The sequence below is a fragment of the Anser brachyrhynchus genome (genome assembly GCF_964034855.1).
Source record: "Anser brachyrhynchus genome assembly, chromosome: 7".
In the NCBI taxonomy this organism is placed as follows: Eukaryota; Metazoa; Chordata; class Aves; order Anseriformes; family Anatidae; genus Anser; species Anser brachyrhynchus.
Window position 1 is genome coordinate 2410689 of NC_137701.1, and position 13738 is coordinate 2424426.

General features: G+C 46.3%; 1 protein-coding gene across 13 annotated transcripts in view; it reads left to right on the forward strand.

Annotated features, from left to right (window-relative positions):
* LOC308198140 (uncharacterized protein) overlaps positions 1–13738 on the forward strand; it is a gene marked incomplete at its 3' end in the record, with an annotated part of 176686 nt that overhangs the window by 31380 nt on the left and 131568 nt on the right. The window lies entirely within an intron of this gene.

The window sequence follows — 13738 nt, forward strand, 5'->3', positions numbered from 1 at the left end:
TCCTCAAGCAAACTGTGCTTATCCTGTATAGTGTCCACCTTAGCTTTGCTGCAATCCCAGCCTCTGCCCATGCGACTTTCCCCTCAGAAATGAGAGAAGAAACAATTTAGTAAGAAACTTGGGACAAATGTCGAAATAAATTATTTGACTGGTGTGTCTGTGGAGGTCCCTCTTGAGCAGATATCAGAGTATAAATTATTCCTTCTTACTGTGTGCTTGAAATTACTGGGAGATTTGTGTGTATGAGAGTAACCAGATAAAATTACTGAAAACACCCTCTCCAAGCATTCATTTGTCATTTCACACTGTTCCGTATTGACAAAGTCCATGTCCTTGGGCAATCAGGTTTTCAGAGTGGTACAAAACCCACAGTAATTACCCTTCTCCGCAGTCGTTCTGAGGTCTCTCTATATATATCAATTCCACTGTATGTTAGTTAAAGGAGTTAAAGTACAATTATGAAACTTTTCACATTTCATAAAATTTTGAAGGTTGAACAATTTCTTGTGGAGCCCAGCAGATAGTCTCATAACGCCTACTGCCAGTGTCCTTCCAGCAATTGGCTTACTGCTAGTTCTAACTGCCTAAAATCAACTTGAACACACTGGAATTTACTGGAAATTAACAGTTTCATAGAGGGAAGTAATTTCTTTTGGTTTTACCAAATCTATTTGATCTTTACTGTTTCTGTGGTAGGCTTTTACCCGCTTGGACAGCCAGCTGCCTGAGCTTTGTGCTCTGGAGCCAGCATTTCCAGCAGTTTCATGTTGACTGACTTTCAATTATTCTGCTTGCTGAGATACTGAGAATCCATTAAGACTGAGATGGCCCAAGTTTTCATGGGCCTTGAGTGTTATTTGGAGGCCTTAGTTCAGGCACAGTGCCTTGGAAAGCCATAATAATATCAGTATGTCACCAAAGAATTTCTTATTGCTGCAAGTTTCCTGCAGCAGTGTGTATGTGAACCCAGAAAACTCAACACTTAGCTCTAGCTTTCTTGACTGAAAGGTTATTTTATGTTAATGTCACCCAAATAGATCTTGCACACAGGATCTTCAATTTCTTGATTTGCTTAACTATATGATGGCAAAATAACAAGATGTAGTACAGGAAGAGAAAACATTAATGTAATAATTTGTATTAACCACACAATATAATGACATGAGAAATTGTCAACTGTATATCCAGCTCACGCTGATTTTGACTAAAAAATACTGTAACTAGGGGCTAGAGGCCAGAAAGTGTATTGAATTGGTCTAGTGGCCATTAGTTTCAAGGAATAAATGAGGGAGGGGCGAAGGTGGGTCTATGTGATTGCCAACCTGCTAACCCCATGCTGTTGGTGTTCCCCGTTTACGCAACAGCAGGAACACATGGTTGGGCAGTACCCCTGTCCAGCTATGGCTACCTCTGCTCCTTTTGTTGTGGCTGCCTCCAAGTGTCTAATCCCAATTTTACTCAGCCTGAAGATGCACATTTCCTAAATTTCAGATTATAGATTTTGAGTCTGTGGTTGGTGCTTAGACCCTGACTATGGGGTTAAACTCTGACTCAAGAAATTAAAGTGGGCAAATGGTCCTATTGCCTTCTGCTCTTCACACCCTTAAAGTTAATCCTGTTTTTAGACATGTTGGTGAATCAGCCTAACATCCTACTACTGCAAATGCAGAGATTTTGCTTTGAGCACATGAATAATCCTGTTGGCCTCCATGGGTCTATTCATGCTTAAGCAACTGCACCAATATTTGAAGGCTAGGACCTTTTAGATCAGAGAATAAACTGGAAAACTCTGTTGAATGCTACTTTTACTTTTACCCTATGGTACAGTGGTATTTCCATATTTTTGCCTGCATGACCACACTGGACTACTGAAAGTATGTGTGGAATGTGGAACATTTATGGTGCAAACATCGTTTCAGCATTCTCCTACACAAGAGATGATGAAACTTTCTACGATGAGAGCCTATGTAAATATGTGGTATGCATCAGCTAGGCGAACGGATGAGGGAATGTTGTTTTTAGAAGCTCCAGATGATGGCCGTGATCCGGTAACGTGATTATTGTGAGCAGAGACATACACCCATCTGCAGTCCGACTAATTCATCCTCTGCAGATCCCCTGCAGGACCAGGGTCTATCTGCACAACCACCAAGGCTGTCTGTGATTTGGGGAAACTGAGCAATGCTGAAAAGGCTGAACCTGTCATGCTGCAAGAGATGAAAAGGCCCCAGCAGACCGGGAACCCTGCCATACATGATGAGGCAATACTTGCTCAATTAAGCATCTTATGCCTGCGTGTATCTCTTAATGTGCAAAATCCCTGGCTCACTGCTAGCATCTGCACACACTACCTGTCTTAAAAACCCTCAGACTGAGGGGTGGCCCTTCTGCTGGGGTCCATTTCTTCCTGGCCGCTGGGGGTAACTTCAGCAATTCTTTGAGCTATTTTCTTTGCAGAAAACACATGGAACAGATGGGCATATGCCAGCGTCAAGCCTGGTGCCACAGTCACAAAAAAGGACGTGCCCTGCCCTTGTGAGATAAACCTTCCCCCACCTCACGTAAAATAAACAGTTGAGCTTCCATTGCCCAAAGCTAGCTATTAACAAGCCTGTTGTTTTGCAGTAGTACATACATGGATAGATAGGTAGAAATAGCACAATACCAAAGAAACTATCCTCCATAAATTGTAGTGGCTTCTTCTGCATTCTTATTAATGCTTACTTTAAACCTTGATGTCTAACTCTTCTTGAACATTCCTGTCCAGAGTAATTAATTTATACTTTGTTCTGAAAGCATATCAGTAAACGGGCATCAATACTGATAGCCATTTATTGCTCCAGCAGTGAGGTTAAACAGCTTGTGCTTTTAACTGCATGGTACAAAAGATATAAAACTATCTGCTTGAGATATTAATCCAGGATGACCTGATATAAAGTGACAGTAGAAGTGGTTTTCCCAAAGAAGGGAAATATGTGCTCTGCTCACTACCTCCTGCTGACTCTCTGCCCCAAGTGAATAAACATTCAGCTGAATTCTCCCACCCAGGTTTGATGCAGCAATGAACTGGCAGCGCATCCTTGTGTCTGCTAAAGCCAATTCTAACTCACAGGAGCAGCCTACTGTCAGCTCTGCACCCAAAATGCTTTCTCCATTTTCTCAAGAATCAACACAGAAAATACCACAAGAACATAAAATTCGCCTGGTCTAAATCTCTTAAGAATGAAGCACCTTGTTTATACTGATAAACAGTGAATTGTCACATGCAAGAACAGCGTTTCAGGACTCAGCCACCATAGATGAAATGGAAGCAAAAGTGAAATCATGCATGAAGAAGACAATAAATGATCTAATGATTAAAGATGACTTACAAAGTCTAATCTCTATGGAAGCCCTAGTTATTCGAATGAGAAGAGCTTAGACATTGGAACATCTCATCTGAAATAACCTGCTCCCCAGAACAGGGGTGCTGCACATCCCCATACTGCAGCTGCTGAACTATCCAGCAGATTGGCAAGGAAAATTGCATGCTTTGTTTGCATATTTGTCCTGTTCTTCTATGCCCCAAGTTTAACTCTGCGCTGTTACCTCTGCTCAGAAAGAACACAAAACAGAACTAAATTCAGCTTGACAGCTCAGTTTAGGGTGTACATATGAGTTCATTAATTCTTGATGATAAAATATTTGCATGGATTTGAATAAGTCAACCTTGCCTTGGTATGGTAATAAGGAAAAAGGGGGTTAACGAAAGATAAGGTCATATACCTAAACATAAGCAAAACTGGGTGATAGGTACCAGTGTCTGAACAGGTTCCACAGGACTCAGCTGTCACAGAACAGAAGAAAAGTCAAACAATCTCATGGTTAATTACTATGAAGGGGTACTGATAGTTGCCATTGGCTGGGCAAGAATTCACACGTTGCTGATCCTCTAATTCACTGTGATCTTTCAGATGCTAAGTTCTGAAGCAGTGCTGAGTTTGGCAAAGCGAGGACAAAAACCCATTCCTATTCTGAGCGTGCTACTTTAGCTACTTGCTTTTCATTCAAGAAAGGGATTTGTTGACAGCAAAATTATTTTCTTAGAAAAACACTAAATGAGAAGATGACAAATGCTGTTGTGAATATTCACACAACTCCAGGAGCAATCAACCGTGATTATTCAGACAAGGCTCCTGCAGGAAGGGATAGAGCTAAAATCTTGAAGTTTGGCAAGAATACGGTCTTCAGTAAGGACTAGCACTTACAGTTGCTCTGGAGAAAATCTAGTTTCATTAGCTAGATTCATGCTCATTTGGAATTGACCATGTGCAGTAGAACATCTTGTCTGTATGGATGCAATTAAGAGATGCACAGTGAATAGTTGCCCTGCAGTTAGTGTAACATATGCTCCAGTACTTCCAGACGTCACTACTGAAGATGGTAGCAAAATCCTGATGTCTTCAACGAGGCCTCAGTGTTAGTCTCATAAAAACTGCTACATGTGAAAACAGCTGCAGATCTTTCTCCCTCTGTGGAAAAATGAGAGAAAGAGAGAAGAGGAATCCATGTTGAGGAAGTGACTGCAAGGCTGGAGAGTGTGGTAGGTAAGCCGTGGCTTGCTGCATTCAGGAGACAGAAGGATATTCCTGTCCAGTCTGTGACCTGCTGTTTGCCTTCTGACAGATGCTTTTATAGGTCTTACATTTTGCCTTGTGCATCTCAATAAGAAATCATCTGCCTGATCCCTACTAAAAGCATCAGAGCATCCTCCTTGGGCTCCATAAGCATCCATGTAATGTGCTTAACATTTAAGTCCCAGGGCCATACATACTGTGGTCTCTGAAAGAATAAAGGCTTAATCACTGCACCAGACCGCTTACCGCAGCAGCGTCTTGGGCTCAGGGATTGAGGCTCATTTGGTGGCTCTGATGCCTGTTTGATATATAGCAGTAAGGCTGCAATGTAACAAGCCAGCGATTTGAGGAGAAGCAATCTTAGTGCCAGCAGCAGCAGTGGATCTGAACCCTCTACAGGCCTGTGGTGCCAGCATCCAGGGCTAAGCTTTGAAAATTGTGTCCATTTCCCCAGCAATCTGCCCTGAGCACCGGCTTCAAGCAAGCCCTACAGGGACTGTCCCTGGTGCCCCACACGGACTGGCTAATGTGAGCCCATCTCTCCTCACGACAAGCCCAGCGGGTGATGTGCACGTTCACCTGGTGCTCCAGTTCGTGGCAAACTCTCCAGCTCTGCAGATAGCAGGGCTGTGCTGAAGCTTTGGACAGGGCAAAAAAAATGCAGGCAAGATAAGGACTGACAAGATTTTCTCACCCAACACAAGGTTATTTATGCGAGGCTCCTAAAAGTTCAGTAGTTTGTACTCGCTGCTGTGTGCTTTCCTGCTGTTTTCTGGAATCAGGAGAGGAAGTAACAAATTAACACACGGGAAAGTGTTCTCGCACCAGCACCACGGTGGGGAAAAATGTCATGAACTGCTGGAAATCCACCCAAAAACATTCCTCTGATCTTCCAAGATTTTTAATCTGTGCTCCAGATCCCAGAGGTTTATAATGGGAGAAATTTTGGATAGGTCTGCACAATTCTGACACCAAATTAGCAGTGGGGTTTTTGATGCTCTTTCCTGACTAGCTTTCTTTTCACAAGCCCAGGGGTTGGAACATTTCCCTCCTTGTTCTGCACTTAGGGTCTCCGGCTTTTAGCAATTCCCAGGAGCCGGTGCCATGGGTGCAACCCAACACGGCACTCAGAAAAGCCACCCGCTGTGCCAGGAGCTCTGCGAACCACCAGGGCCGCCAGAGGGGCTGCTGCCTCTCCCTGGCCTCCCCCAGCTCCTTCTTTTCCCTCCGTGAGTGCCATCCTTAGCCAAGAGAGGAGGTCTGTTCACTGGCTCCTCACCTCCACGTCCAAGTTGCCTGCCGTGGCCCCAGAGCTGGATTCTCCAGAACTAATTTGAACACCTGCATGTGAAAGATGCAAGTCGCGCTGCTGGAGAGGTCAGATCCTGCTCAATCACAGCAGCCTGCAGGTGACTCAAGTGTGAACACACAGCCTTGGCCAAGGATTTGTGTGTGTCCCACAATGAACATAAACACCACCCCCACCCCAAGGAGGGTTGTGGAGAGCCCTGGCTGGTTTTTCCTTCACACAGCAGTTGTTAAAACATCACTGCAAGGTCACGGACAGCATTCCAGCTCATCTAAACTGCAGATAAATACTCCTCCTTCCCGAAGAGTGTGCAGAAACAGCTGTTCAGCATTACAGTGTGTTGCAAATGATTTCTTGTCTCTTCAAAGGCAGTTGTTTTTAGGTAATCCAAAGGTCTGAGAAGCACCCATCTCCTGCACTAAGCTATGCTGGCTGGAGAGGAAGCTGGAGCAAGGAAAAGACGATTTATTTGTCAGACTCACTGTTTTGCTTCCCGTGTTTTTTAACTTGCATTTGTGGACTAAGCGGAAAAAAGTCGGGTGTTTAAAGGACCAGACTTCTGAGGCAGGCAGCATGTCAAACACTTCTACAGCCTTACAGTAATGCTCCTTTCACTTTCCTTGCTTCAGAGGTGTAGTCAGGGCTCAACGCCACTAGGTTTGGGACAATGTGGACTTGCACAGCCGTGGGGTTGAGGTGGGCCAGCCAGTTGGCCTCGGGGAGATTCCTCTTGTCCTTAAAACTGAGGATACTGCGAGGGCTGGGGAGCGGGTTGGGTCCATGGGGAGCAAGCTGGTAACAGGACAGAAATGGGAGCTCCTGATGTGGGGAAGAGCCACAGCAGCCCCAACACCAGGGAAAACCAGACCTGCTTGCATGGGGAAAGAGGATGGCATGAGACCGAGGACCAGACTATGGGGACCCTGCCCTGCCGAACCCTTGTGCCAGGAGGTGTGAGTCCCCTGGTAGCCCCGAAACAACATGGAAAGGGGACAGTCCTGCATTTTCCCAGTGACATGGCCAAAAGCATTCAGACAATGCAACCTGCACCACACACGCCTGGCAGGGAGGCAGGAGGGCACTGTGGGGCCTCCTGGCAGGAGGCAGGAAAATGTGCAGAAAGAGCTGTTGTAGCACCGTCTTTCCCTTTCTTTCGTTGTAAAGCCACCCAGGGTAGTGTTTGTTTTTCATCCTGGGCTTGCCTGTGTGAATGGAGTGCTGACTCTCTGCTTAAAAGCCCCCACAGTGGGCAAGCTTTCTAAGGCCAAATTAAAACCATTAGTTTGCTGCATGATCAATCAGGACAACTGACAATTGATGGAAATGCTTTAAAACAAACAGAATCCCCAGAAATAAATAGCCCCTTTCTTCTGAACTGAACACAGCCCTCCATCCCCCCCAAACATTTCTGTTAAGGTACTGTTTACACAGATTTAATCAGTTGTGTCACTGGGGCACAGCAAAAACAGCAATGTGACCTGCTGAGATTTAGCACCAGATTGCGATTTACAATCAAGGCAACAAGAGTCACTGAAGTGCATAGCTCCCGCCCCAATTACTAATTAATCAGACCCAACCAGGTCTCCATAAAAGGCATAGCAGTCAGCTGTGAGCCCTATAAATCCAAAGGGGGTTCTCTGTGTGGTTTTTTTTTCCAAGTTGGAAAGGTGACCTAGGAAGATGTATGTCCTGTGGTTAGGCGCTGGTCCTGGGAGAATGCAAACTTGTTAAAGTGTTTGTTTGTTTTTTCTCATCTCCTTCCTGTGCTTAATAGCAGTGCAGCCAGCTTGGTTGCAGTAAAGCAGTGTTCAGAAGGCAGTGTGAAGTGCCAGGATGAAATGAACTGGCTAACTTTCTTACTTCAAAGTATGTGATTATTAGCATGCTTTTGGTTGGTTTGGCTGTTTGTTTTAAGTTTGCTTGAAAGCATGAGCACGGTGGCAATAGCTGTGTTGGTTTCTAGTGTAGAGGCAGTAACACGATGGCTGGGACGGGACAAAGCAGAGCCCTGCGTGTTGCCCTGTGCTGAGGTGAGCCAGCCCCACGTACACACAGGGCTTCATATGTTGAATACCTGCTGGTTTTACAGGATTTAAGGCTTTGAAAGCTGCACTGCTGGCAACAAGCAGTGCTGCACCCAAGGGGCTGATAGAGTCTTCCCTGTGCTCCCCAGCAATCTCCAGCTCCTCTTCCAGGGCTGCAGAGTTCCTGCTGCCCTTTGGCCTATGGGCTGGTCTCCGTCAGGCTCAGTGGGGGGGGCCCTGCGTAACACCTCAGTAATTGCTCAGTTTGCCTTGTAATTATTTCAAGCCAAAAGGGATAACTCTGGCATTTTTGGGGGGAAAAAAAAAAAAGAGAGAAAAGGAAATATAAAAGTATGAGGTAGATCCTCTCATTTGATGTTTTTGCTTGCTTTAGGCACTTCATCTCATTACTTTTATGGTCAGGCCAAACCTTGATGCTGATAGTTCAAAATAGAATCCCACAACTTTTAATATAAGAATAATATGGGCCTTAAGAAGAAACCACAAGATAATGTGAAAACAGGAAGTCCAGTGTGTCATTAAAGTGGCTTATTTAAGTATAAATATTCTATTTTCTATTTTTTGAAGAGTTCTGTCTGTATTTTTAGGAGATGATACACATTTTTTTATTTTTTGAAAGCTAGAAATAATGGTGAAATTATGCTGGTGGTATTTTTCTAGTCATTTAGTGAAACACATGACAGCGCACGCTGCATGAGGGAAAGAAAAAGCCTTCCCTCTTCTCACCCCTCGGCAACATACCCTGGAACAGAACTGCACATCTGTAAATAAATGCATCATTAGATCCCCATCAATTTGTAAGCTTCACTTGATGTATGGCTAAAATAATCCCACAAGGATAACTAAAGAAGCATTCGCTTTCAGGCACACACAACTCAGACCAGCGGAAACGCCATTTCAGTTAGGGGGGGTTTTGATTGTTGGCTGCATCGTCTTTTTCCTTTTTTTTTTTTTTTTTTAAATTTTCTTCTTGCAGCAGTCCACATCGAAGAATTATTTTAGGTGCACTGCTACAATATATTAATTAGCTGAGGATCTCTGGACATATTAAAAGAACACAGTAAAACAACTAATGATGCACTTGAGCAGTAACAGGTTGTCATTAGAGCAGCATCTGCTCTCATCAGAGTTAATTATTCAGTTGCTTTGTTTTCCAAGTAGGTGTCTGGTAGAATTTAGCAGAATCTTAATTAAAACACATTTTCAAACTCCATGGATGCTCATCTCATCTAAAGAAATCAAGACAATTTCCACCATAAACATAAAGCTTCAGTTGAGCCACCAAGCAGCAGCAGGATCCCAGCCAAGGCAAGTCATGGCCATGAGCTGCTGCTGTCCTGATGTGCTCACTTGAAAACCTGCCCTGAGCACGTACCAGTGACCAGCACAGGATTTCCTGGTGAGGATGGCCATCCTGCATCGTTACTGCACTGTACAGTCCCCATGGATGCTGCACGTGAGCTCTGAGACGCTCCCAGAAGGTGATGTGCTCCCTTCCTGGGCACAAACATGCCTTTCTGTCCCCTTTGGCTTTCATTTGTCCAGAAAAACACCACCGTGGCCAGCTCACCCAAGCTGACCTCCTGGCCAGCGCTGGTTATTTTGAAGCTTTTATTTCCCTGCTCTCTTCTGCAGCACTGGATTTTTTTTTCTCCCTTTCTAAATACTTCCCCCTTGGAAAGCAGAATGGAAATGGTCCGACTCTGGACATAAAAAGATGATTACTGTACAGCCAGACTGTCTGTAAGAAACACACTGCTAATGCAGTAGCCGCAGATGTGCTGGAGAAATTTCCTTTTCAGATGTCGTAAACCCAGCGTGCACCCAGTGAGGATGCTGTGGGGAGGCAGCAAGAGCTGGGCAAGTCCGTGGTGGTGTTCTCCTACTTAGCTAAAAACTCCTCATAAAGGAAACGGCCCTACAAGGTCAACGAGCCGAGGTCCAATCTGCTCCACTCTAAGGCTCGTGCCGACAGTTGCTTTGCAGGGTCTCCACGTTATTGGATTTCAGCAGGCACATACCAAAGAAGTTCAGTTTAGAAGTGAGAGCTTTATTTCCCAGTGGCCAGCACAGCGTATGAAGGCTTGAGTCTTCAGCTTGGACTTCTTTGCTGTGGTGTATTGACTTACATTTGGAGCTGGCTGGGAATTTTCTATCATAAAAATGCTGTTTGAGCATCAAAAGAAGATGCTTCTTGTAAATAGAGAACTATAGGCAGGCAGGGTTCAGCCTGGTGGATGGAGTGGGAATGTTTCAATATTTAATGCTGAAATTATTTTCATTTAAAAAAAATAATTTTATAGTTGCCTATTTTTATTTTTTAAGATATCAAAATTACCCTTTTACATTGCATTCTCAAGGCGTGGTGATATTTTGGAATTAGAAACACCTTCTCAATACTTCCAAAGTTAGGAAAGGTGACTCCTAACCTATTTGGGATAAGCTGTGAGTGTGTGTGTGCACATGTGCCAGTTATGTGCTGCTCTCCTGAGCAATCTTCACGTACCCCTTCCCAAACACGCACCGAGCCCCCTGGCTGCACATGCAGAATTTGAGTTTGGTCTCTGTGTTTCTGACCCCTTTACAAAATAAAAGCTCTCCCAATCAAATGTCCATTTGCCTGTCATGAAAGGGAAAAATGGAAATCTGAAACTCGATGACTGTATTTTAATAGCTTTTATGACTTTTTTGAGGTCTTTTTGAGGGGCTGAGTGAGCAAACCATCCTGCACAGTGTCATGGGACTTCTGACTTTGCTGATGGAAATACCTTCTGGTTTGGGCTCCTTGAGGGAAAAAGAGCCTCTGAAGAACACCAAGGCGGTTGTTTATATGTGGGCTTCTGCTGAATGTAAAGGCCTGGCTGTTACTTTTCATTATCAAAAGCAGTTTTGGTGCCGGCAGCACAGTGCGTGAGGGGGACACATGGGAACCCTGCGCGGGGCCAAGACAGATGGGGGAGCCCCTGGCCATCCTCCTCCTCCTCTTCCTCACTGCCACTTCACACCTCAGGGCGGCTGTAAGGCTCAACCCCCAAACCCAGCCGGCCCCATCCCAGCTGTGGGTGAGACCTCTGCCTTCTGGCAGTGAGGAGGCCTGTGCCTGCCCAGGTGCGTGCACCCAGCCGCAGGTCTGCTGCAGGCAGAGAGGCCCACACAGCAAGGCCGGAGCTGCCTGTGGGGAGCTGCAGCTCATGCTTGAGGCTGAGTGATGTGATCTGATCAAATGTGTCAAATGCTTTGACAGTCTAAAAAATTTTAAAAAGGAAAATGAGGACTTTATTCAGCTAACTCGATTTTTATTAAAATCTTTGAAGCATATATTTTTTTCACTCAGAACTTACTGTGGGTCACCCACCAGGGACTGTTTGTGGTGAATCTCCATCACCTTCCCCTCCCCTTGCCCAGGAGCAGGAACCTGTACCTGCCCTGTCCCGGGGGTTCCTGAACACTGCTGTCAGTGCAGCTGAGGACTTGCCAAGCCCACGGGCCATGACCACAGGCAGGGACACATGGAGCAACCCCCAGTGAGGCTGAGCTCACCCCGCCCAGTGCAGCACCAGCTGTTCAGGGTTACCTGGGTGAGCTTGTTTTGTCCATTGATTGCAGCTGGGGCCCAGAGGAGCCATTTTGGGAGTGGGGCTGCCCCATGCAGAGGCTGCAGCTCTGGGAAGGGCTGCCCCTGTCCACCCTAGCCCAGATGTGCAGCTAGGGTAGCCTGGCTGCCTCCCTGTGAGCCAAGGGGTTCCTGCAGCCTAGCCTGGGCTGCCCCTGCCCGTGTCCCCTACAGCCCACCCGGAGGCAGGAGGAGTGATGCTGCTGGAGGCCAGCGAGCAGCTCGGGTTCTGCCAGGTAAGGCAGGATGAGCGTGTGTCTGTGGTCGGGTGGTTTGTTTGGCGGTGCTTGCACTGGGTTGTTAAGCTTGCTTTCCTGGCTGTGATGTTGCCTTTTGCGCTGCTCGAAATCAGCTCCGCTGGCTTCCTTGCAATGATGCCTGAGCAAGGTATGGCAGAGGCAGCTCCTTGCTGTCCTTGCGGAAGCAGAGGGGTGAGCAAGCAATTTTATGTCATTAGCAGGGACAAGGGAAGCCACCTACTTAGGTGTAAGTCTGTTTTCCAAGCAAGGATGCTCAGGGTGCTCTAAAGCCCACCGTCACTACCAGGACTGCACCCAGGCTGCACTCAGCCTGGCTGGGTCTGCTGGCTTCCCCCTTCAGCACAATGTAGGATCAGCTCAATTAGGCAGGCTCCATACAGTAAAAGCATCGAAAGCCAAAAAAATCCTCTGTGACATTTATCTCTGTCTTCATTCCTGGGGGAAAAAACACGCGCACACAAACCCCTTCTAATGAAAATCAGACAGTGTGAGCAAGTGGTGCTGAAGCAAAGTTTTTCTGCTCCTAAACTGTACTTCAAGTCATTACAAGCTCTGCTTGCCAACGTTACAGTAGCTGAAGCAGTATGTACAGCCTGTGATACGCAGACTGGAGTAAAACCTTCTTCATGACATTTTGTTGTATGGGAAAGCTTGAGTTTTTTGGAAGACGCTCCGATAACACAATATGGAAAGCATGCTATCTTAGCATTTCCTACGCCGACTTGGAATGCCTTCTGTTTGGAGAGGATCCACTGGCAAGTGAGGGAAGGTCTGAACAGTCAATTTAGATTTTTCTTTTAAATGTATTCTGTATGCATATACTGTAGTTATTTTGAGATTTTTGCCTTCTGGAATGATTACTGTCTGATACCAGCTAGAAAAGTCATTATGCATAAAACATAGGTGTGCAAAGAGCCCAATAGCTTGGGGGAGTCATAGGTGGAACTGATTAAGTTCCATTAGGAGAGATGGACCTTATTTGTTTTAAAACCCCTATTCCACACTTGCAGAGCCATTACTTCCTCTCTTCAGAGGCAAATAAAAATATAGTGAGCCAGTTGTATCCTCTTTCTCGACCAAGAAAATAACCAGAAAAATACAGTTAAACTAAAATCAGTTGAAGAGGTGGGGTTTTGTTCTTTGAAGTATGGTTCTGCTGAGATAACCGGTCAGACTAAGCTAGGAGCAGCATGCAGCTGCTGAATTGAACAAATGATCTCATCCTGACTTTGTTGCTGGTGGCCTCTTTGTCTCTTCAGTGGCTGTGTCCCTCCATGCCCAACTCAGGGGGCTTGGTGGCATTTTGGGGGGGAAGTCGGAGCTCTGACCTCTCTGTGAGATGGGGACGAGTCCTGCCTGGGTTGCGCCAGCAGATCTGGCACCACAACTCGCCCAGACGGCAAGGGTAGAGCCTCGGGTCCCTGTCTGAATGCACAGGGCCAGATCCTGCCCTGTGGTATGTCTGTTTCGGTCTGCATTGTGCAATGGGAGCATCCACGTGTCAGTTCAAAGAGCTTACAACTTACAGGAGAGTCTGAGCGAGTGGGATGCCGTGGGAACGCGCAGCAGCATTGTGTGCGTGATGCCCACGTTACCTAAACACCTTGGAGCTGGCTGTGAGTGGTGGGAGGGCTGATGTGGGGGCTGCACCGCGCGTGCCACATCGCTGGAGCCATGGCCCCACGGACGTGTCCCTGGGGGCACCAAACTGGCAGCTGGGGCTGTCCTGCCCCTGGCCCTCGCAGCTGCCAGACAGTGTGAAGCCTGTCACCTCCGCCCGGCGTGCAAGCAGCTAGAGAAAGGCAGGCCAAAAAGAGCATGCGAACAGAAGGCTGGAAAAAGAGCCACTTGATTATTCAGCTCCTAAAGGGGGGGCCGGGGGCGGGGTGGGGGGA